The sequence below is a fragment of the Dromiciops gliroides genome, chromosome 4 (genome assembly GCF_019393635.1).
Source record: "Dromiciops gliroides isolate mDroGli1 chromosome 4, mDroGli1.pri, whole genome shotgun sequence".
NCBI lineage: Eukaryota > Metazoa > Chordata > Mammalia > Microbiotheria > Microbiotheriidae > Dromiciops > Dromiciops gliroides.
In genome coordinates, this window is record NC_057864.1 from 93,833,341 (window position 1) to 93,858,569 (window position 25,229).

General features: G+C 35.7%; 1 pseudogene; it reads left to right on the forward strand.

Annotated features, from left to right (window-relative positions):
• Window positions 1-7,562: 7,562 nt before the first annotated feature.
• LOC122754643 lies at window positions 7,563-17,495 on the forward strand (annotated as a pseudogene).
• The last annotated feature ends 7,734 nt before the right edge of the window (window positions 17,496-25,229 follow it).

Below are 25,229 nucleotides of genomic sequence, written 5' to 3' on the forward strand. Positions count from 1 at the left end.
AAACTATACTAGTGGAGGACTTTAACTTTCCTTCTCAGAACTAGATAAATCTAACCACAAGCAAGAATGAGGTTATGGGTATGAATAGAATCTTAGAAAAGTTATATATGAAGATTTCTGGAGAAAATTAAGTGAGAATAGAAAAGAATAGACCTTTTTTTTTTCCTTTGTCAAATCATAATGCAATAAAAATTACAATCAATAAAAGGTAGTGAAAAACTGAATTAAAACTAATTGGAAACTAATTAATCTAATTTTAAAGAATAAGTAGGTCAAAGAACAAATCATAGAAATAATCAATATTTCATTAAATAAAATTACATCAATGAAACAACATACCAAAATGTATTGGATGTAGCCAAAGTGGTAGTTAGGGGGAAATTTATATCTCTAATTGTTTATATCAATAAAATAGAGAAAGAACAGATTAATGAATTAGGGCACACAACTTAAAAAGCTAGAAAAAGAACATATTAAAAATTCTCAATTAAGCACCAAATTGGAAATTCTGAAAACTAAAGTTTAGGTTTAAAAAACAGACACTAAGAAAACCATTGAACTAATAAATAAATCTAGGAACTGGCTTTAAGGGGAAAATGAGATAGATAAACCATTGGCTAATCTACTTTTTAAAAAGAAGAAAACTAAATTTCAAGTGTCGAAAGTGGAAAAGGTGAATTTGCCACCAATGAAGATAACAAGCACTAAAGCCATCATTGGGAAATATTTTTCTTACTTAGATGTCAACAAATCTGACAATCCAAGCAAAATCAATGAACATTTGCTAAAATTGCCCAGATAAAAAGAAAGGAAATAGGGTACTTTAATAAGCCCATAGTAAAAAACAAAATTGAATAAACTATCAATGAACTCCCTAAGAAAAAATCCCAGAACCAGATGGGTTCACAAGGGAATGCTACCAAACATTTAAAGGACAGTTAATTCCAATACTATATGAACTATTTGGGAAAAGAGGCAGAGTAGTACCAAATTCCTTTTATGACACAAATATGGTGCTGATACCTAAACAGGAAGAGGTAAAAGAGAGAAAGAAAACAATAAACCAATTTCCCATGGGAATATTTATGCAAAAATTGTAAATGAAATGCTAGCAAAAAGATTAGAGCAATATGACACCAGGATCATATATTTTGACCAGGTGGCATTTATACCAGGAATGCAGGATTGATTTGGTATTAGGAAAACTATAAGCAAAATTGACCATATCAATAAGAAAACCAACAGAGATCATAAGATGATATCAATGGATGCTTAAAAAGCTTTTGATAAAATACAGCACCCATTCCTGTTAAAAACATTAGAAAGCATAGGAATAAAAGGAGCTTTCCTTAAAATAATAAGCAGTATCTATCTAAAACCATCAGCAAGCACTATCTGTTACAGTGATAAATTAGAAATTGTCCCAAGCAGATCAGGGGTGAATCAAGGATTCCCATTATCACCATTATTATTCAATATCAAACTAGAAATGTTAGCTATAGCAATAAGAGATGAAAAAAGGAAATTGAACTAATTAGAACAATGAAAAATCAAAACCATCAGTCTTTACAAATGATATGATGCCATACTTAGAGAATCCTAGAGAATCAACTAAAAATTACTTGAAATAATTAACAACTTTAGCAAAATAAAGTCAAATCTAAACAACTAGAAAATTATCAATTGTTCATTGGTAGGCTGAGCCAAAATAATAGAAATGAAAATTCTGTTTGACTTAATGTACTTACTCAGTAACATATAACCAAGGTATTAAAAAATTTTTTGTAGAACTAGAGAAAATAATAGCAAAAGTCATCTGGGGGGCAGCTAGGTGGCACAGTGGATAGAGCACCAGCCCTGGATTCAGGAGGACCGGAGTTCAAATCCGGCCTCAGACCCTTGACACTTACTAGCTCTGTGAGCCTGGGTAAGTCACTTAACCCCAATTGCTTCACCAAAAAAAAAACAATTTTAAAGTCATCTGGAAAAATAAAAAAGGTCAAGAATATCAAGGAGATTAATGGGAAAAAATGCAAAGGAAGGTGGCCTAGCCATACTAGATCTCAAACTATATTATAAAACAGCAAATCATAAAAACTATGTAGTACAGGATACAAAATAGAGGAGTGGATCAGTGGAATAAATTAGGTACACAAGACAGAGTAGTAAATGAACATAGTACTCTAGAGTTTCATAAACCCAAAGATCCCAGATTCTGGAATAAAACAAAAACTGCTGGAAAAAAACTGGAAAACAGTATGGCAGAAACTAGGTATAGACCAATATCTTACACCATATACCAAGATAAGGTCAAAATGGGTACATGATTTAGAAATAAAGGGTGATACTGTAAGCAAATTAGGAGAGCAAGGAATAGTTTATCCATCAGATCTATGAAGGGAAGAATTTTTGACCAAATGAGAGATAGGGATCATCATGGGAAGTAAAATGGATAGTTTTGATTATATTAAATAAATAAAAAGAAAAAAATGTTGTGAATTGATCCAGCCATTCGGAAGAGCAATTTGGAATTTGTCCAAATGGCAAACTGCAAATCCTTTGATCCAGGAATACCATTACTGCCTGTATCCCAAAGAGATCATAAAAATGGGGCAAGGAATTACATGTAGAAAAATATTCATAGCAGTTCTTTTTGTGGTGGCAAAGAATTGGATATGGAGAGGATGTCTATCAATTGGGGAATAGCTGAACAAGCTGTGGTACACGAATCTAATGAAATAATATTGTGCTCTAAGAAATGACAAGCAGGTGTATTTCAGAAAAACCTGGAAAGACTTATATGAACTGCTGCAAAGTGTAATGAGCAGAACCAGGATACATTGTATACAGTAATAGCATCATTGTGCAATGATCAATCATGAATAACTTAGCTCTTTGAAGCAATACAATGATTCAAAACAATTCCAAAGGACTCATGATGGAAAATGTTATCTACATCCTGAGAAAGAATGAATGGACCCTGAATGCAGATTAATGTATACAATTTTCACTTCGTTTTTCATGTTTTTTTCCCCTTTTGGTCTATTTCTTTTCTCACAACATGACTAATATGGAAAAACGTTTTATGTGATTGCACACATATAACCAATATCAAATTGCTTACTGTTATAGAAAAGCGGTGGAAAGGGGGGGAGAGAAAAAATTTGGAACTCAAAAAAATGTTAAATGAATATTAAAGTTTATATAATTGCACAAGTATAACCCATATCTGCTTCCCTTTCCCCCCAAGGAGTGGGGAGGGTAGCAAGGGACTGAGGGATGAAATTTGGAAATTGAAACTATAAACAAAAATGTTTATTATTTTAAAAAATTAATAAATATTAAAATTGTCTTTGCATGTAATTGGAAAAAATAAAATACTACTAAAATGTGTGCGAGTGTGCATGTGTGTGTTTGTGAGAGAGAGAGAGAGAGAGAGAGAGAGATATGACCTTTTTCCTACTCTTTATATATGTCTCCTATGTATATAGCCAAGCACCTACAAGGACCTGGAGATCATGAGGCATGACCCCACAAGCCAGGGGAAGGTTGCCTCATAGGGGGCTAAGCCATGGGGGCCCCCCCACTGCCTATATCTACATCTATAGCAAGTTCTACAATGAAACCTCCAACATGCAGGTGGCCATAAGGAAAGTGTTGATTGGCTGGGTTGATTGGCAGGAACAGCCATGGATCTGGCTATAACTTTGAGGGCCACACTATCTGTGCCCTGGGTGATGGGCCTGACCTGTACGGCCAGATCTGCCACTTTTGCCCAGAGCTTGAAAATGGGATGCACTGTTTTGTGAAGGGGCACTGGGCCCACCAGGCTGCCTAGGCTAGGGCCTGCCACCCCTCTCCCCCTTCCTGTGCTGGTCTGTGTGACTAAAGGCAGGGCTGCACTTGGGCTGCTGCTGAGTTTCTATTTAGATAGATAGATAGATAGATAGATACAAATATACATAGATAGAGAGATACAGAGACAGAGAGATGAAATAGAGAAAGAGATAGAGTTAGAGATAGAGATAAACAGAGATAGAGAGAGTGATAGATATAGACAAAGACACAGACAGATGATGTGGATATAGATACAGCTACAAATATAGATATAGATGTATAAGTTTAAGTATGGGTATGGGTATAGGTAGGTATATGTACATATGTACTTACATACATACATACACTTTCATAGTGTCTCTCCCATTAGAAGGTGAAATGTTTGAGGGTAGGGACCTTTTTTGCTTTTCTTTGTATCCCTAGGAGAGTGTCTGGCACATAGTAAGCACTAAATAAATGACTCAATAACTTATATAGGAAGTGCTTAACAAGTACCTAGGATAGAGGGGAGAGAGAGAGAGTAAGTCCCATCGTGCCTCTTTCAGCATCCCAGGCCAAGAGAGCACAAGCCCCCTATGGTCTGGAGGCAAGGTTGCCCCTACACGTTGCTCAAAGCTAATTGCCTAGCATCATTCAAATCTATTGGTTTACTGAACCTGAGGGTGGTCCATGAGCAGTACTTGCTGAGGTCAGAGACCAGAGGACAGACCCTCTAAGGCAAAAGGCTTTCAGGTAGGTGTAGTTTTAATCCCTGTTGTCTGTATTCACAGTCCAAGGTCCAACTTGACCTACTTTGGGTAGGCCAAAAAAAATCAGGCAAGGCTCCCTCAAACTGAGAGGCCTCTGGGCTCCCCCAAAACCCACTAGTTTCACACAATGGATTGGAAAAAGGAGACCACAGGAAAAAAAAGTAAATCTTGAAAGAATCAATTGTAACAGTACAAGCAAAGTGTTAATGGGGCCTTAAAGTTTATGGAATCAAATTTGAAAAATACTTGTAAGAACCAATTATGTTCAGAGCAGTTTGGCAAGGCATCAAGAGACACAAGGTTTATTTTGCCTTTATGTTTAGACAGTTTCCGCCATCAATGAATTAATAGGATAATAAGGGAAAGGGCAGATATATAGACAACTTTGATTAACAGTAAGATAGGATAACCATATTGAGGAGATATAAAACAAAGTATAATGTGACAGCATTTGACCTAAGTAGAAGAAAGACTTTGACAACTCGTTTCAGTAGAAACTAGGCTAGAAACCATCAAGCTGGCAGAAATCAAAAGCAATAAAATTCAGTGCTGGCAGGCTCTGAAGAAATAGGTAACTCATTCAATTCTTGTGCAACTAAGCAGTCTGTCAACAAACAGAAAAAGTTTAAATATGAACACAACTTTTGGGCCCATACATGACACGAAAATTCCTAAAACTCTGATAGAAATCTCAGTGTGAAAAGTCAGAAATACTTTGAAGGTCCAAGCAAATGGCAACAGTTAAACAAATTAGAGTACATTAGTTTAATGGAAAGTTAAAATTCAGTTAATAGCAACAAGCAATATAATAGTTAATATTTTAAAATGTGTGATAGACTCAGAACTTAAACTCTTTTTTCATTGAAATTATGTAAATGAACAGAATTACTAAATAAACTTAGTTGTACTGCTATTTAAAATTCAATTTTGTAATTAATCAATTAGCAAAAATAGAAAACTTGATATATTAAGTGCAAGCAAAATCACCTGTGAGGGCTAGAGAAGGAGAAATAAAATCATAGAATGATTCCTAAACTGAAATTTACCTAGTTTGGTGGTCTTACTCTACCCCCACATTTCCCCATTCCATATGACCCCTATATGTCAGGAGCAATCAGATCCCACTTTGTAGTCGGAGGCCCATATTAGTGGATTCAACCTTTACCTATGGGTCTCCCCTGTTGATAGATCAACTCCTGAAATTTAACCAGGAGTTTTGGATGATTCCATTGGCATTCTGGGGAAAATATGACTGTTCTCATGAAAAAGTATTTTGGGGATGATGGCAGGTAGCATTCTACCCATTATGCTATTGACACATATTCCTGAATTTTCTGACTTTAAAACATGAGGTATAAAAGAAGATGATTGATGGGGTGGCTAGGTGGCACAGTGGATAAAGAACCAGCCTTGGATTCAGGACTACCTGAGTTCAAATCCAGCCTCAGACACTTGACTTACTAGCTGTGTGACCCTGGGCAAGTCACTTAACCCCCATTGCCCAGAAAAAAAAAAAAAGAAAAAAAAGATGATTGATCATCAGCATATGGAGGTATTATAATAATAAAATAAATAAATAAAATAATAAAATAATAATAAAAATGTATCATAATATCAGGAATTGGAATAGTAGGGGTATTTTTGCCCTATCAGAATTTAATATAATCTTGAAAAGTTCCTACCTCACTTAGTAGTTCTGAGGCATTCAAGTATTTTTTAAGATTTGAGGGACTCCTGGAACAAGTTGTTCCCCTGATGTGAAGAGGGGCAGTAAAAAGCAAAACACTTTTGAGGAGGGATAGAGTGAAGGAAGATAGAAAATAGAATAAATATCAAGGGGAGGGAATAGGATGAAGGGTAATACAGTTAGCAGTAGTAATTGTGAAAGAAATAATGAGAAGGATGATAACAGAAGGACATATGAAAAAATGCAAACCATCAACAGAGGAGGAACTGATATCTGAATACAGATTGAAGTATAATTTTATTTGGTAGCTCCTATTTCTAAAGTTATTTTGTCTATTTTCTACAACCTGACTAATGTGAAGATGTTTTGTATTACTGCACATGTATGACTTATATTGAATTGCTTGATTTCATAGGAAGGGTTGAGGAGGGAGGGAAGAAGAAAATTTAAAACACAAAGTTTTAAAAAAAATCAATGTGAAAATTTGTGGGGTTTTTTACATGTAAGTTAGGGAAAATTCTAAATATTTTTTTTAAATAAAGAATGAAGGAGAAAGAACAACAATCAAGAGGAGAAGGAGATTTGGAAAAAGCAAAGATAAATGGGAAGAGAAAGTTCAAGAAAGAAAGCAAAAGGGAAGGAACTAAGAAGAGGAAAAGAAAGAAAAAGTAAAAAAAAAAGATTAAAGAATGAGGATAAAATATAAGCTATGGAAGGGAGAAATGGTGGAAAAGAAAAATATGAGGAAGGCATAGAGAGATAGTAAAGTAAGGGAGAAATAGAGAAAGAGGAGGAAAAACAGAAGGGGAGAAAGGAGGTAGAAGAAGTGTTAAGATGCCTTGAATTATTACACATCCATTCTAATGATCATTTATGAAATTTTTGTGCACCAAAGTATGCGAGGTGATGAGTATACAAAACTAAAATGAAAAAAGATCCCCTACTTTTCTGTAATTCACATTCTGTTGGGGGATGAGAACATGTAACTAGCTATTTCTCTAAATGATAGTTGGAAAAGAGAGGATCAGAATAGGCTTCCCATAGGCAGTGGTAGTTAAGCTGAGCCTTGAAAGGCATAATGCTACTTTAGTATTGATACAAAAACCAAGAAACCTGACCTTTCCATTCTTCCATTTGAGAGAGTTTAAAACAAGCATTGCTGGGAAATAAAGGGGCACCCTCTCAAGGTCTTTCCCAAAACAAGTTCTTTCCTGCTTTACTCAGTCTTGGTTTATTAAGTTCGTTTCCAGGTGCCATATATCAGTAAGGATGTTGAAACTCAGAGGAGAATGACAGTTGTGATGAGGGTATTGGAAGCTATGTCAGAGGAAGTTCAGTTAGCAATCATCATAGGTACCTCTGCTGTGCTTCTTCTCAGTCTCTTCTTAACTTTCTGCAATCTGGTTTTTACTTTCTGTAATTATTCTCTCAGGTTTACCAATGACTTCCTATTTGACAAATCTAATGGTCTTTTCCAATCCTAATTATTTTTTAGCTCTCTGGCAACATTTGAAATTGTTGCTCACTTTCCCTTCCTGCATAAATCTTTCCTGTAGGCTTTCATGGCATTCCTCTCTTGTGGTTCTCCTTCTATCTCTCTGACTACTCCTTATTCATATTACAACCACTAATTATGGGAGTTTTCCAAGGCTCTGTCCCTCTCCCTCTGTTATTTGCTCCTCTATAACAAACCACTTGGTAATCTCCTTGGCTTTCATGAGCTCAATTATGATCTCTATGTTACCATTCCTAGAGTTGCCCAGGCTCACAACCCAGGTGTTATCAGCAGCTCACTCTTACTAACCCTATATATTCAATATATCAGTAGACATTGTCATTTCAATCTTCACAACATCTCTCATACACATCCCCTTTTCCCTTCCTCATAGCCAATACTCAAGTTAAGGTCCTAATTACCATTTGTCTGGATTATTGCTTTAGCCTTCTGGTTGATCTCCTTGTTTTAAATCTTTCTTCACTACAATCTATCTTCTAATCAGCAGGGAAAGTGATTTTTTTTAAAAAGTAACTCCACTTCTCAATAAAATCCAATGGTTCCTATTATGTTCAGGACTAGAGATAACATCCTATGGCACTTTAAATTCTTTACAAGTTGGCCTTTTCCTACTTTCCTAATCTTCTTCCAGCTTATTTCCCTCTGTACGCTATAGCAATCGAGTTACACTGAATTTATTTGCTGTCTTTGCCTTTGTGCTTGCTGGTCATCCCCTACTTTCACCCTGATCACATGTCTAGAATGCTATAGTCCTTGCCTCTATCTCTTAATTTCTCTGTCCTTCAAGAGCCAACTCAAATTCAACCTTCTTCAGGAAGCCTTTTGTAGTCACCCAATTTCTAATTACTCCCTTTTTGAGACTATCTTCCATCTTATATTATATGATCTTAGTTATTTATAGGTTAATCTTCCCTTTTTAGAATGTGAACTCCTTAAAAATAGGGACACGTTTTTTGTCTTTCTTTGTATACCCAAGCTTAAGCACAGTGCTTGGCACATGGGAAGTGTTTATTTGCTAAATGGCTGAGTGTGAAGCAGGGATGTCATATGGAAGATGGATTAGAATTGTTTTAATTGGCCTCAGAGGATAAGGCTAAAAGCAAGGAGTAAAATTAGAGGAAGACAAAATTTCAGTGTAAGGAAAATTTCCTAACAGTTAATGCTATCAAAAAGAATAGGCTGCCTTTCCAGGTAGAGAATTCCTAATCAATGGAAGCCTTCAATCAGAGGCTTGATGACCAGTTATTGAGAATGTTCTATGATCCAGACGACATTCCTCCTATAGTCTTTCACAGCTCTGAAATGTTATTGTCCTGTGATTTCAGGTCCACAATCCACTATTCAGTTGCCTCAGTATATTTAGATCACAGTGTTGGAGAGCAATCCAATTCTGAACTAAATTAACTTGATCTAGAGATTCTCATGTTGACAGACTGGTTTTGGGAACTCCTAGGAACTTCAAGATTACCTGAGGAAATATCAGAGGTTATACAGGTTATACAGGACTCCCATCAAATATCATAAACATTTCCTACACCTAAACTCCATGGGCAAGTCAGAATCACCACCCAAAGGATGTCCCCTGGCAACTGACCTTAATAATCTAGCAGTCAGAATCTGTATACTTCCTCAGTGATTCAGACTACAAGGACTAGTCTATGTCTCCTTTACCTATGATGAGAAAGTTCTCCAAATCTCTGAGTGACCAATTGTTGACAGTGTTACCTTACTAAAGTAATCAATGAGTGAAGCACATTGGTTTTCATAAAACTAACTCACCCTTTTCATGTCATTGTTTTATTTATTGCCTTCCTATGAAGACAGTAATGAACCCATGTCAATAATTTGCTTGTGATCCTTCCCTTTCAGAAACATGCACACGTAAAACTTATTTTGAGAATGGATTTTTTTCTGAATCAAAAATATATTACCCTGTCAATATAGCAGCAAAATATCACTGTAAAGAAGGATATGCAACAACAGATGAAAAAAAGGATTTATCACATGTGGGCAACAAGGATGGTTGGATCAACCAATGTGTATCAGTGAGTAACCTAATATTTTATGCATTCTCTTCATCAGTGTTAAGGGCTAAAATTCTAGCTAAACTGTCTAAAATATCTAATGAGTGGTCGCCATCTGTTAAGGGCTAAAATTCTAGCTAAACTGTCTAAAATATCTAATGAGTGGTCGCCATCTGTTAAGGGCTAAAATTCTAGCTAAACTGTCTAAAATATCTAATGAGTGGTCGCCAATAAATTATAAGCTTTAGCAAGAGTTAGACTTTTAAGCATTTATTAAGGAGAATAAGAATTTGGTAAAGAGAGAGAAAAAGGCCTAGATTCCTATCTATTAAAGGGAGAGCACATTTCTAGCTCCCTTCTCCGCCAGAGTCCAGAGGAAAGAGAGCGAGACCGAGCGCCAGTCTCTTCCTTCCTCCTCCCACTAGTCCGCGTCACTTCCTGAAGCCTGGTCTTGCCCTCAAAGACCTTCCCTTCATGGGCAGAACTCTTCTACAGTAAGTATCCAGCAGGTGGCGTCATTCCAATCGTTACATCAGTATAGTTAGGGACACATCTTCTACTGTACCTCACTTATATGCAAACAATGGTTTCATTTGATTCCATAAGAAGTAGATATTGTGTAGATAATTCCATGTTAAAGCCTTGCAAATCTGAAAGGCAACTTAGAATAGTGGGAAAAATAATGACTCTTTTTCTGGGTATCTGATTCTAATCCTCTTTCATTGCAAATTAGTTGTGTGACTATAGGCAAGTTATCCAACTTCTTTAGGCCTCACTTTTCTGATCTGTAAAATGAGAAAGATGAACCAGAAGATTTCTTTCACCTCTATCTTTACATGTATTTATAAGCGTAGTTCTTTTGTAGTAGACAGAATTCCCTCTATCCTAACTAAATTCTCTTTATACTTAAATGATTCTGCCTTTGTCTAGGGTGTAATAGGTTAGTCAGAATCAATAAGCCATTGCAGGAGATTCCTAGAAGGCTATAGATGTCACTGAATTTTACATCTAGGCCTCTTGCATTCTCCTCTTTGGCTACTTCCCTACCCCTGGTTTTCCAACACTGCAAAACTGATCATCTACTCTCTAATAAAAAGAAAAGATAAGAAAAAATGTGATTATATGTGTTGTGATAATGATTGAAGGTTAAAAGAGAGGTTTTGCAAATTTCAGGTCCTTAATGGAATCAGCCAGATCCATGCCTTTAATTCCGCTTAGTGGGAGATCCTGGCATTTTTTTTTATCACTGCTTTAGCATCAGAAGGGCCTACATATGGAGGTTTACTGAAGACCTAAGAACAATCAGAATCCCCATACCCCAAAGTTCTTTTATCCAGTAATGTGCCAGTGGTTTTTAGGCACAGGGAGAGTGTTTAGCATAACAATTCTTCACTTTAATCTCCTTTGTTTGTGCCTTTGCACTGGCCTTGCTTCTTGCCTAAATTGCTCATTGCTGCCTCTTAGAATCACTTTGAAGCTCATCTTAAGTACCACATAAAATCTCTTTTGATACCTTTAGTTGTTAATAAATTTTCTTCCCAATCACCTTCTATTTTTGTATGTACACACAAACAAACACACACAAGCCTCACTATTATCTTCTCAATAAAATATAAACCCCTTGAGACAGGGATTATTTTATTTCAATCTTTATACTACCAACTCCTAGAATCTGTTTCATGGCAGGTGTCTAATAAACATGCTAAAAATAATTCAGATGAAATTTTTTAGAGTCACTCCCTAGGTCCTAATTTCAGATAATTTCAGTTTGTGACACATTTCTTCAAAATAAGAAATAGATAACAAACATTTATCTATAATGTAATCTATCGTTTGGAAGTCTAAGGAATAAATTTAGGCTCAAATTTTACAGTATAACTTTAATTTCTTAGCTAGATATTTGGATCTTTCTATAGATTCTACCCTTTTTGTGACACATTATTAAAAATGCATAGATCTTTGTAAATGGATACAAAGCTGGAAGAATCCTAGCAATCATCTAATTCATTCTTCCTCATTTTATTCAAACAGATGAGCCATCTGAGGCCCAAGGATCTTAAATTATTTACTCAAGATATCAATATTAGTAGCTAGCAAATTTAGAATTTGTACTAAGTTCCTTGACCTGCAAATATTGTGTTTTCTCTTTTATGCCAATTAATACAATTCTCCTTGATGCAAGTTATCACATGGTTATAATTTAGAAATTCAATTACTTGACTCCTCAAAAACATATATTAATCCATTACATTAATTCAATATGTTTATCCTCAAGTGCATCAAATGGCATGTTAGCCCTGAAAGAGGACCTTTATTACAATTAACCTCTTCACTTTTTACTGGGATATGACAACCACAAGAGCAGTAGATACATATCTATAGAAATTGTAAACAAAATGAGGTCTCTGTTCTTGGTGATTTTTAAGCCAAGTTACTGGAACATCGTATAACATAAGTATTAGACATATACTCCTTTTTTGCTTTCTCCTAAAGAAACTTGCGGTCCATATGATGTATTTTCTTTTTTTTCTTTTTCTTTTTTTTTTTGGGGGGGGGGCAATGAGGACAAAGTGACCTGCCCAGGGTCACACAGCTAGTGTCAAGTGTTTGAGGCCCGAATTTGAACCCAGGTCCTCCTGCATCCAGAGCCAGTGCTCCATCCACTGTGCCACCTAGCTTCCCATATGATATATTTTCAAAAATGGATACTTACTTCATGCACAGTCTTATGAAATAGATTCTAAGTGGCCCAGAAACCTTTGTCCTCTTGGAAATATGCACTTAGATAGAGTCCTGAAATAGATCCAGATATCATGGTTTCCAGAAAAAAAATTGCAAAATTCTTGTTTATTTTATTTTTGTGGGGTTAAATGACTTGCCTAGGGTCACACACTTGCCTAGGCTGAATTTGAACTGAGGTCCTCTTGAACCCAGGGCCAGTGCTTTATCTACTGCACCTCCTAGCTGCCCTTGTTTATTGTTTAGTGTATAGTACTTTATTCCATTATTATTTTTTAAATTCTGCAATAAAGACATGACTTTGTGTGAGGTCTGATTTGCTGAGTTGAAATATACATGAGGTTACATCAGAGATAAAATTCCAACTTTCTCTGTTTAGAAATTTGTAATATTCCACATTTTGAAAATGCCAGATATGAAGGAAATAAGACATTTCTGAAGCTTAAAGAAAGATTATAATATGAATGCATGGATAGATATGAAATGACAAGTGGAAAAACTAGAGCTTTCAAAATATATGATATTGATGAGTGGCCTACAGTGCTTGAATGCTACAGTAAGTTACTGTTCCTGGGCTCAAAGTTAAAAAGGAGTTTTATGGGGATTCATGTATAGGTGGATTCCATCTGTCAATGTTTGTAATGAATGAAAAAGCATTTATTAAGCACTTACTAAACGCCAAGCACTTTTCTAAGGTCTGAAGAGATAAAAGTAAAGCAACATAATCCCCACTCTCAAACATGTCATATTGTAATAGGAGAGATAATCTATGTTGGAGCGTTTAGATGCAGGACAGGTGGAAAGGCCAGTCCTATAGTTCACAGTCAAGACAGATGTTAACAAATCTTATTCTCATTTCCATTGATAGAATCATATATTGCAAATATGAAATCATTTGACAACATCAACATTTTGGTAGTAGGAACTTTGTCTTCCAAGTCATTAGCCGTAGCTCCAGAAGTAAAGGAAGCTGCAGTGCCTAAAGAAAAAATTACCAGGTCAGATTTTTACTAGATTCTACATCTGAACAATCACAGTAATTCCAGTATTAATGCTCATAATAGAAACTGCAGAATTTTATCATGGATAGGAATGAATAGACTTTTTAGAGATAAACCTAAAGATCCAGAAAATAAGAATGCTTTGGAGAGCACTCAAGGCATTCGGGTGAGTCAATGCATAAAAACTGAACATTACAAAAATTTTCCATATGTTTCCTAGATACTCCCTAAAATAAGTTCAGATGTTAATCCTCATTATCAAAATGTCCTTTTTGTTCTGGATTCTTTATGTGGGTACCAATAGCACTGGGAACTTCTCTAAACTCCTTATTGAAGTTCTTCCTGAGGTCTCTTTATTTATACACTATTGCGGGTTTGGCAGTCTTTGTAGCTGTCAACTACTGTAGGTTCCAGGGATGATTACTCCATTTCCACTAATTAAGCTGTAATTATTTTTCCTTTAAATCATTAAGCTATTATATTTGAAATTGGAAATTGCCAGTTATTCATATTTTATGACAAGTATTATTGTTTAGTCACAAATCATCTCTGCTTTAAAAATGTGACCTAAAATGTGTTTCACTCATTAATATGGATTGTCATGTCTTCAGAGGGGCACAAATATTTTTTCATGGAAAATATGTGTAATTTTATAAGAAAATGGTTTAGATCATGTCTTAATACAATTAAAAATATGAGGTATTATAAAACAAATAACTTCCCTGAACAATAACTTTGAATATTACATAGTATGCTTATAGTTTAAATCAATGTATGTATGTGTATATATATACATATATATACACACTTATGTGTATACATATATACATACACACTGTGTGTGTATATATACAAATATACATATACACTGTGTGTGTATATATATGCATATATACATAAACACTGTGTGTATAGGTATGATGTGTTTGCTTTCAATAACTATATAGGACTATATATTGTACAATGATGGGTTCTCATTTTGAATTTTCAATTAAGTGCTATATAATGTTTTAATGTACTTATCAGTCCAATTAGGGGGTTGGAATATATGATATGCAACTATAAAAATCTTGCTTTTCTATTGAAAAAGCCTATAATACTTATTTTAGATAATAATATAAGCCATACATTCTCTTCCTTCCTTCCTTCCTTTCTTTCTTTTTTTTTGCAGGGCAATGAGGATTAAGTGACTTGCCCAGGGTCACACAGCTAGTGCGTGTCAAGTGTCTGAGGCCGAATTTGAACTCAGGTCCTCCTGAATCCAGGGCCAGTGTTTTATCCACTGCGCCACCTAGCTGCCCCCCATACATTTTCTAGGATGTTTTCCCCAGTTGATTCTGCCAATACTGAAATCCAACAACCATTCACTGAATTCTAACCCACTTATAAATATTTATCTGTAATTTTTTCTATATATCCTCTTGCTTTCCTTCCCCCTGCCATGAGATTATTCAATCTAATTAATTTAAGGAAAAGAGACCTCTATTTCCTGCTATTTTACCAGAAGGGTCTTATGTGAAACTGTAGTATGTTTAACTAGTTCGTTAGCTCTTTGAAGGTAGGAACTCAGCCTCCTGAGAGGTACTATGTAAAAAGGTTTTAGATCACAACAAATTACATGTTGAGCAAATACTAAACTCCAAAAAGTCAAAAAACTTATTTATTTTGTTTTTACTTTACTTTCAGAAAAAGCATGTCATCTTTCTCTTCTACATGGAAATTTATATACTGATCTCAGACAAATATAAAGTTGGAGATGTGCTGACATTTCAGTGTGCCAATGGATTAAAACTAGTTGGACCAAACCCCCCCCAAAATAAAAATAAAATAAAATAAAAATAAAAATCTAGTTGGACCACTTTCAGTGCAGTGTTACCATTTTGGATGGTCCCCCAATATTCCTACATGTAAACATAAACATTTTTCTCAAATTTGTGATAACAAGGACGAAATTACTGAACATAATCCTGGCACAACTTTATATCTTTGCTGTAGTTTCCATATAGCATATTTGAGGTTAGCATGTAATCACTTATATCTGCCTTAGTTTACCAAGGAGACAGAAATTAAAGTCTTGGAAGAGAAGTGATAGGGACTTTCTTGATTAAGAGGCTAATTTTCCCATAACATTTGAATCTTGATATCTGTAGAGAAAAATGCTATTCCAAAGAGGCCAGTGGAGGTTATGAGGCAAATCACTGTCTATTCTGAGTATGTAAGTTGGACTGCTTTTTTTTAAATGTTCTATATGGACCAGAGAAGATAATAGGAAATCTCTCATAATTAGTCCATATTAGTGTAGTACGTAAATGATTTCTTCCAACTTCATTCATTAGCATGGGGAAAGGAATAGAGGAAGTGTTTGGTGGGAGTAATTCAGGGTTGGGGTATAGTAAGATATGAGCAACAATTAAATAAGAAACCAAAGGAACCCATAACTGTGCAAATTTAATAAGTACTAGAAGTGACTCTGTGGTAACCAAGTAAATAAATTTTTTGAATTAAGTATTCTTCCTATTCATCTGAGATTAACAGGAGTGGAAAAGAATTCAGTCAATGAATTTGAGAGTCAATGTTAGTCTATCACATCTTCTATCATGGCTCTGTCTTGGATCAGTGTATAGCTGCAAAGAGCTACATCTATCACAGTTGATCATCACACAATGTTGCTGTTATAGTGTACAATGTTTTCCTGGTCCTGCTCACTTCACTCAGCAACAGTCCACTCAAGTCTTCCCAGGTTTTTCTGAAATTGGCCTGCTCATTATTTCTTAAAGCAAAAAAGTATTCCATTACATTCATATACCACAACTTGTTCAGCCATTCCCCCATTGATAGTCATCCTCTCCATTTCCAATTCTTTGCCACCACAAAGATAGCTATTATAAGTATTTTTGTATATGTAGGACCTTTTCCCTTGTTTATGATCTCTTTGGGATACAGACCTAGTAATGGTATTACTTTGTCAAAGTGTATGGACAGCCCCATATCCCTTTGGGCATAGTTCCAAATTGCTCTCCAGAATGGTTGGATCAGTTCACAACTCCACCAACAATGCATTGGTGTTCTAATTTTTCCACATCTCCAACATTTGTTATTTTCCTTTTTTTGTCATATTAGCTAATCTGATAGGTGTGAGGTGGTACCACAGAGTTATTTTAGTTTTCATTCCTCTAATTAACAGTGATTTAGAACACTTTTTTCATATGGCAGTAGATAGCTTTGATTTTTTCATCTGATAACTGCCTGTTCATATCCTTTCCTTTGACCATTTCTCAACTGGGGAATGACTTTTATTCTTATTATTTTGATTTAATTCTCTAATAATTTAGAACTAAGGCCTTTATCAGAAGCAATTGTTATAAAAATTGTTTCCCAGGTTTCTCTTTTCTTTCTAATCTTGATGTATTGCTTCTGTTTGTACAAAAACTTTTTTACTTTAATGTAATCAAATCATCCATTTTGCAGTTCATAATATTCTCTATCTCTTGTTTGGTCATAAATTCTTCTCCTCTCCATAGATCTGAGAGGTAAACTATTCCTTTCTCTCCTAATTTGCCTACGGTATAACCCTTTATGTCTAAATTGTGTGTCCATTTTAACCATATATTGGTATAAAGTGTAAGATGTTGGTCCATGCCTGGTTTCTGCCATACTTTCTTCCAGTTTTCCCAACAGTTTTTGTCAAATAGTCAGTTCTTATCCCAGAAGCTAGAGTCCTTGAGCTTATCAAATAGGGGATTACTATAGTCATTTACTACTATATCTCCTGTGCCGAACCTATTCCACTGATCCACCACCCTATTTCTTAGCCAGTACCAAATAGTTTTAATGACTACTGCTTTATAGTACACATTTAGATTTGGTATGGCTAGGCCTCTTTCCTGTGCATTTTTTTCATTAATTCTCTTGATATTCTTGGCTTTTTGTTCTTATAGATGACTTTTGTAATTTTTTTCTAACTCTATAAAATAATTTTTGGGTAGTCTGATTGGTATGGCACTGAAAAAGTGAATTAATTTAGGTCAAATTGTCATTTTTATTATATTAGCTTGACATATCCATGAGCAATTGATGATTTTCCATTTATTTAGATCTGATTTTATTTGTGTGAAAAATGTTTTGTAATTGTGTTTGTATATTTCCTGGGTTTTTCTTGGCAGGGAGGCTCCCAAATATTTAATATTGTCTATAGTTATTTTAAATGGAATTTTTCTTTATATCTCTTGCTGCTGGGCTTTGTTGGGCATGTATAGAAATGCTGATGATTGGTGTGGATTTATTTTATATCCTTCAACTTTGCTAAAGTTGTTAATTGTTTCAAGTAGTTTTTTAGTTGATTCTCTAGGATTCTCTAAGTATACTATCATATCATCTGCAAAGAGTGATAGTTTTGTTTCCTTTTTGCTTATTCTAATTCCTTCAATTCTTTTTCTTCTCTTATTATTAAAGCTAATATTTCAAGTACAACAGTGAATAATAGAGGTGATAATGGATATCCCTGGACAGCCCAATATTCTTGGGCTTCAAACTCATAGTCCTGGTGGCTACAGTTTGGTTGTGACTTTGACCTCTTATCTGTCTCCTTCTAGTTTCCTGACTCCAAATCTAGAGTTTGCTCAGTAGCTTACTTTGATCTCTACAGGTTCCAAGCAGATGTTTGAGCACATAGCAAGATTCCTTAGAGACCCCAGGTTCTTTGCTTCCCAAGTGCTGCCTTGGGCATTTATCCTGCTGAGATTTGGGCTAGGATTTGGGCTATTGGTTGCCCAAGTACCAAGCTGCCTGAATGCTATGGCTCTGACTCCTTCCCTGAGTATCCTTTCCTTGCACCGTTTTTCGTCCAACCAACTTGAATTATATCTACTCAAAGCTTCTGCAAAATCCTATCAGGTCTCATGGCAAAGTTCTGGAATGGATAGAAAAGCTCATAGCTGTTTATTTTTGGTTTTCTTTATAATTGTTTCTTCTGGTACATTTTTTTAGAAGTTATTAGGGGCAGCTAGGTGGCTCAGTGGATAAAGCACTGGCCCTGGATTCAGGAGTACCTGAGTTCAAATCCAGCCTCAGACACTTGACACATACCAGCTGTGTGACCCTGAGCAAGTCACTTAACACCCATTCCCCCGCAAAAAAAAAAAAAAAAAAAAAGAAGTTATTGTTGTATTTTGTGGTTATCTGATCTGCTCTAGGTCCTGATATGCCACCATTTTCATTATAATCAGTGTGTATGGTTTTTAACCCCAACTATTTGAGGGTCATTATAAAGAGAAATATCAAAGGATTTCATAGCCAGGGCTCACTCTATAAAAGGTTTTCTTGTTGCTATTACATTTGGTGGGTGGGGGTGGGGGGGTGGGGACTGAATTAATATAATTTTTTCATGGATTAAACTTTTACAACTGCTCAGTTTACAGAAATATGACTGTTACTGTTTGGGTTAATATTGATATTAAATATTTTGAAGTCAATGATAGACCAAATACTCTGGAAACAGAGGGAAAAGATTCACATGTCTATTGTTTTGTGAATGACCTTCACAAATAGACTGTCAATTTGTTTTATACAAAGGCACTAAGAAGTTATCAGGGGAATCAGCTCATTGTTTCTATACAAAAAGTGAAGAAAATCTTAGTATTCTACTCATCAGGTCTATGTTGTACTATATTCAAAAACAAAGTTCATGTTATCCAATATGATCAGTGCTCTTCATTCAGTGTATAGTTCCACTTAGTAAAAAGCTTTCCAGGCTAAGATGTTGGCTTAATTGTACGTTAGCTACCAACTTTCTTTGCACTTTTCCCTCTACACGACATGGACGGGGTATTTCCCATCCCTAATGCTATGCTTGTTTGTTGATACCTTCTTAATTCTTAAAAACTCAACTTAATTCAGCCTTGTCAATGAAGCTTCCCTTGATTCTTACAACTGGAATTAGATACTTAATACATGGGTGTTGAACAAATGAACACTGAAGATGATTTAAGTCAGTAGTATCAAATAAAAAGAAATGAAATGTGTGGTGGGGGTACATAACATATTAATTTAGTTTTCAAATGCAACATTATCTATGCTTTATTATATTTTTATTTTCTTAAATATTTCCCAATTATGTTGTTTCTTTTTTTTTTTGGGGGGGGGGGTCAGGGCAATGAGGGTTAAGTGACTTGCCTAGGGTCACAGAGCTAGTAAGTATTAAGTGTCTGAGGCTGGATTTCCAATTATGTTTTAATCTGGCTTGGTCACCACTGGAGTCTATGAACTGCAAGTTTAACACCTCTGATTTAAATGACACACCTTAGTCATTACATTTATTTTTTATTCCTTCTTTTTAGAAACCTATCAACTTGGAAGATGTACATCAACATTTTTTGAAGATTTGCAAGACAACCTATAACACAATGAATTTGGTGATATTGTTGTTAATTATAGATGTAAATAGAATTTAGAATTCAAAAGTACAAAATGTACAAATGGAAAATGCCTTCCTGAAGCACGATGTCCAAGTAAGAGAGAATTTTGAAGGGCAGCTAGGTGGTGCAGTAGATAAAACACCAGCCCTGGAATCAGGAGGACCTGAGTTCAAATCCAGGTTCAGACACTTAACACTTACTAGTTGTGTGACCCTGGGCAAATCACTTAACCTCAGTTGCCACACACACACACACACACACACACACACACACACACACACACACACACACAAAGAGTGAATTTTTAAATTCCCTGATGCAAATTTTCCTTATTAAATTTTCCTACTTTCACCTGTGAAAAAGTAAAATAAAAAACTTAGAAAACAACAATAATAATGCAAAAGATTTCTATAGCACTTGAGCATCTACAAATACTTTTTTCCAAAAGTATCCTGTGAAGTAAGTAATACAAGTATTATTATCCACATTTTACAAATAAGAACACCAATGGTTCAGAAAGTTTGGGATTATCTCACTTCACACAAGGCCAATAAATATTAAAAATATTTTTGCCTTAAATATAAATGTGGCAAATACTAATGTGATTTTGTTTCCTGTCTCTAATGGGCTATTTTCTACAGGTTTCAGCAAAGTCCTAATAGTAACTTTTTCTTTACTTACTGACATTTTGATAGACCTCAGTCAACTTGTTTCTAGTACTTAATAGTAGTTGGTATCTCAGAATCATCCAGAAGCTTGAAGCATGGATAGTTAAATCTCAACAATCCTTTACTTAGGATTTCATTTCAACAAGCATTAGTAACGTACTGTTTGGGACAAACTGTCTCAATTTGCCCAAATAACTTGAGGAGACCACCAAGTCAAGCAGAGATAGATTTATCGCATTCTCATGAGAACGGGCAAACTCATGCCTGAGATTGAGTCCGCAATTAGGGGCTCATGCTTTGGGTTTTTATAGGGATTTTGAGGGGGGGGAGGTCCCCTCGTGTACTGTGTGAGCTCACAATCTAACATCCAATCCTGTCTCACCCAGGGTGTGTGTTTAGCTTGTGATCAAGGTATAGATACATGTATACATGTTCGTGTTCCAGGAACAAGGGGGAAAGGGGAGGGGGAACAAGGTCAAACCAAGGGAAGGGGGAAGAAGGGAGTGATGGTACCAGGAGCTGGTATCAGTTAGGGCTTAGGAATGTAAAAGGAGGAGGCAGAAGTATCTGGGAGTTAACAGGAAATGTCCTCCTGTCTGGTCACAGCAATGGCCTAATTAATCCATAGCAAGGACTAGGGGTTTGGAATGTATGCAAGGGAGAGGAAAGGGGTACCAGGGCGCATCAAGTTCAGCAAAGCAAAATACATGATTTCTATTACAAGCAATAAAATTTAAACAGAGACAAATGGAACTGATTATAACAGAGACTGGGGGCTGGGTACTTTCCAGACTCCATCCTCAGAGTCTAAACTGACTCAAGTCCACCTCTCCCATACACCTACTACATACAAAGCCCTGTTAGTTGCCAAGTAGACAAAGACAAGAATTGAACAATTACTCCATCAAGGAATGTATTTTCTACTAGAAAAAGAAAATTTAACATGTATGTAGGAAAATAAATACAAGGTAATTTGAGAAGGGAGAAAACACTAATCATTTGGATGACAAAGATTCAGAAAGGTTGGACATGAGCTAAATGTTGGAGTAATAATCTTGAAGTAAATCTGGAAGTAAAAAATTTCTGAGATAGAAACCTCTTCCAACAACCTCAAATGTTCATTCTATCGTTTTCCTCCCTTTCTCAGCCAAACTCCTAGGAAAAACTAAGATTTATTGTTTACACATCATCTTCCCTCACTCACTCCTCAACAACTCCTTTGCATTCCTGCTTCTAAACTGATCACTCAACTTAAATTGTTCTCTCCAAAGTTACCAGTGATCTTATCATTGGTGAACTATTCTTTTTTCTCATCCTTGAACCTATGTCCTCTCTCTGGATTTTATGATCCTGGTTCTCCCCTTTCTTATCTAACCACTGACTCATCATTCATTTCAATTCCCTGAGGCTCTATCCTGAGCCCTCTTCTCTTTTTAAAGTCATTTGTTATCATTCAGCAACCTCAGCAGCTCCCACTGATTTAATTATCATCTCTATGTGGATGATTCATAAATATACAGTTCATTCTCTCCTCTGAGCTTAGTTCACAGATCACTAATTGCCTATTGGACATTTCAAACCAGATGCCCTAAAACTATCTGAAGCTCAACATATTTATGACTGAACACATTTTGTCCTCCTACAATCCTCTCATTTCCCAAACTCCCTATTTCAGTATTCTAGGCTCCTATATTTGAAACCATGACATAGGCCTCAACTCCTTACATGCCCTTATCCTACATAGCCAATCAGTTGCCAAATCTTGCCTTTTGAACTTCCACATTATTTCTGATCCCTTCTCTCTACCTACACAGTTGTCCCCCTAGTTCCACCCTCACTTCTCACTTACTACTGCAATTGCTTTCTACTTGACTTCCCTGATTCAAGTCTCTCCCCATGCTAGTCCATCTTCCACATTTATGCCAAAGTAATTTTCCTTAAACCCAGATTTGACTGTGTCTGTCACCTATTCATCAAACTCCCCTGCCTCCCTATTACCTCTAGGATAATAGTAGAGTCAAATAGGTAATATTATTGTACCTACTTTACAGGTGAAGAATGAGGCAATAGCAGTTAAGTGACTTCTCCAGGGTAATACATCTATGATGTGTCTGTGGCTGGATTTTAATTCAGATCTTCCTGATGCCAGATCCAGTGCTCAATCCATCGTGACACACAGCTTCTTCTAAAATTGGGAAAAAAGTAAATGTGAATAAATTGAGCCAGAACATAGAGAACTGAGTTGGAGGAACACTTTATAGTGTAGTTTTGCTAGAATTTAGATAGGGAGGAGATGAATATGAAATTAATTTGCAAAGGTCAGTAATGACAACCTAGAGTTGGTATCATGTTTTAGAGGCAGGAGAGAGTTAATGAATGATTTTGAACAGGGAAGAGACATGGTCAGACCTGTGTCTTTGAAAGATTATTTCAGCAGTCTCCTATATGGAGGATTGCCCAAGAGGAAAGACTGCATGTAAGAAAACTAGTCAATAGTATATAACAATTGTCTAATTGAAAGGTTATGAGGGCCATAGTGGCCCTGGAAGTAGGGAGAAGGGGAAAGAAGCCAAAAACATTATGGAGATAGAACCATCAAACTAGAAATGGGGAATGAGAAAAAGTAGAGTCAAGAATGCTTCCATTCTAAACATGTATTCCAGGAAGTTTCCTTTTTTGTTGTCTTTGTTGTCTTCTCTATCAACTCTATAATTTGTCTTTCTAGAGAAAACATATGAAATTGTTTATTTGGTTGCAGTTTCATTCTATCTTCTGGTTCTATTTATAGCAGGAATGTCAAGATAGAGATGACTCCATTTCTCTAGGCACAGTTCAACTTGATGTTAACCATTTCACATGTAGCATAACAGAAGCTAAGTTAATGTTTACATGTGGCCTAGAAACCATATGATTCTTGGAACTCCTTTACCCAATACTTCCAATTTAGCATCATCATTACAGAAGCAAAGGACAATGAAGGAATACTGGGAATATGTTTTTCTCTTAGCTTCATGGCTCAGCATGGTCTGAGAATTCATCACCAACAGCCACATTTACTTAGTCTTGTCCTTGGGAATCATATAGTTATGAGCCAGAACATTACTTGAAATCTATCCAGAGGAGAAGAACCTACTAGCATCACCTTCCTTCCATGATGAGCCACAGGAGTAGCATTTAATGGAGACTAGAAAAATTATGTGTTAATTAGAGATCCACAAAGGTAATGGAAAAGATTTATAAGGAGGTATAGAGAGCAATACATATTTCTTATAATCATTAGACTACTGATTTTGTATGTTTATATTTTATCCTCATTCAATATGAACTTGACGGGTCTGTGCATGGGAGAAACTATGGCCCCTGACATACAAGCTAAGTGTAATTCTTAATAATAGGAATTATAGCACATAATATTAATGTCTTCCAGAAATGAAATCATGTGCCCCTCCACCTCAAATACCTAATGCTCAGGATATGACTACAACTGTGAACTACCAGGATGGTGAAAAAATAGGTGTTTTCTGTAAAGAAAACTACCTTCTTCAAGGACAAGAAGAGATAACATGTGAAAAGGGATGGTGGAATTCATTACCACAGCGTACTGGCTAGTATTTCAAATCTTGGAAAATACTTCTCCTTCAAAGTGATGTTGACTTCCCTATATGAAGTCCCTAGAAATTAGTGTGGCTCAGGTAACAATAAAAAAGAGTAGTTTCCTCTAAGTCCCCTGGAGCTAAGTTACTGTGTCTGTGGACAAATTTGCTTCTTTAAAAGCTGTTCAGGAAAGTGAGACAGAGGACAGGTCTGTTGTCTTATTTCCTACTATCTAAAAAGTCCATTGGATCATACCTGGGGCTTCTATGGAAAAGAATTATAGGTTCAGTACAAATTTTTTTTTAAAAAAAACACTATTTAATGGGGGCAGCTAGGTGGTGCAGTGGATAGAGCACTGGCCCTGGAGTCAGGAGTACCTGAGTTCAAATCTGGCCTCAGACACTTAACACTTACTAGCTGTGTGACCCTGGGCAAGTCACTTAACCCCAATTGCCTCACTAAAAAAAAACAACAACAACAAAAAACCCACTATTTAATATGTTTACAATTTGTGTTTCTCTGATTACTAGGCAATTTAAGCAGTTTTCATGTAGGTATTTAATTTCAAGAGCATTTATAAAACACATAATTTGTAAGACAATGTGTTAGAAGCTATTAATTATTTGCATTTCTTCTTTTGAGAATTGGATACCTATCCCTTAGGAACTGATTTTAATCTTATTAAATTTGAATCAATTCCTTAAAAATTTTGAATATCAGATCCTTATCATACATAGGTGTGTCAAATATTCCTTCCCCAATGTCTCTTCTTTTTATTTAGCATACATTGTTTTTTGATTAAGGAAGGGAAAGGATAATGGGACAAACAAAACCATTTATACAAATATCTCATCTGATCCTCACAAAAATGTTGTGAGATAGGTACTATTATTATTCTCATTGTACAGTTGAGGAAACTGAGTCAGACAAGGGTCAAGTGAATTGCCCATGATCACACAGCTAGTGTCTAAAGTCAGATTTTCCTAACTCCTATCCCATTG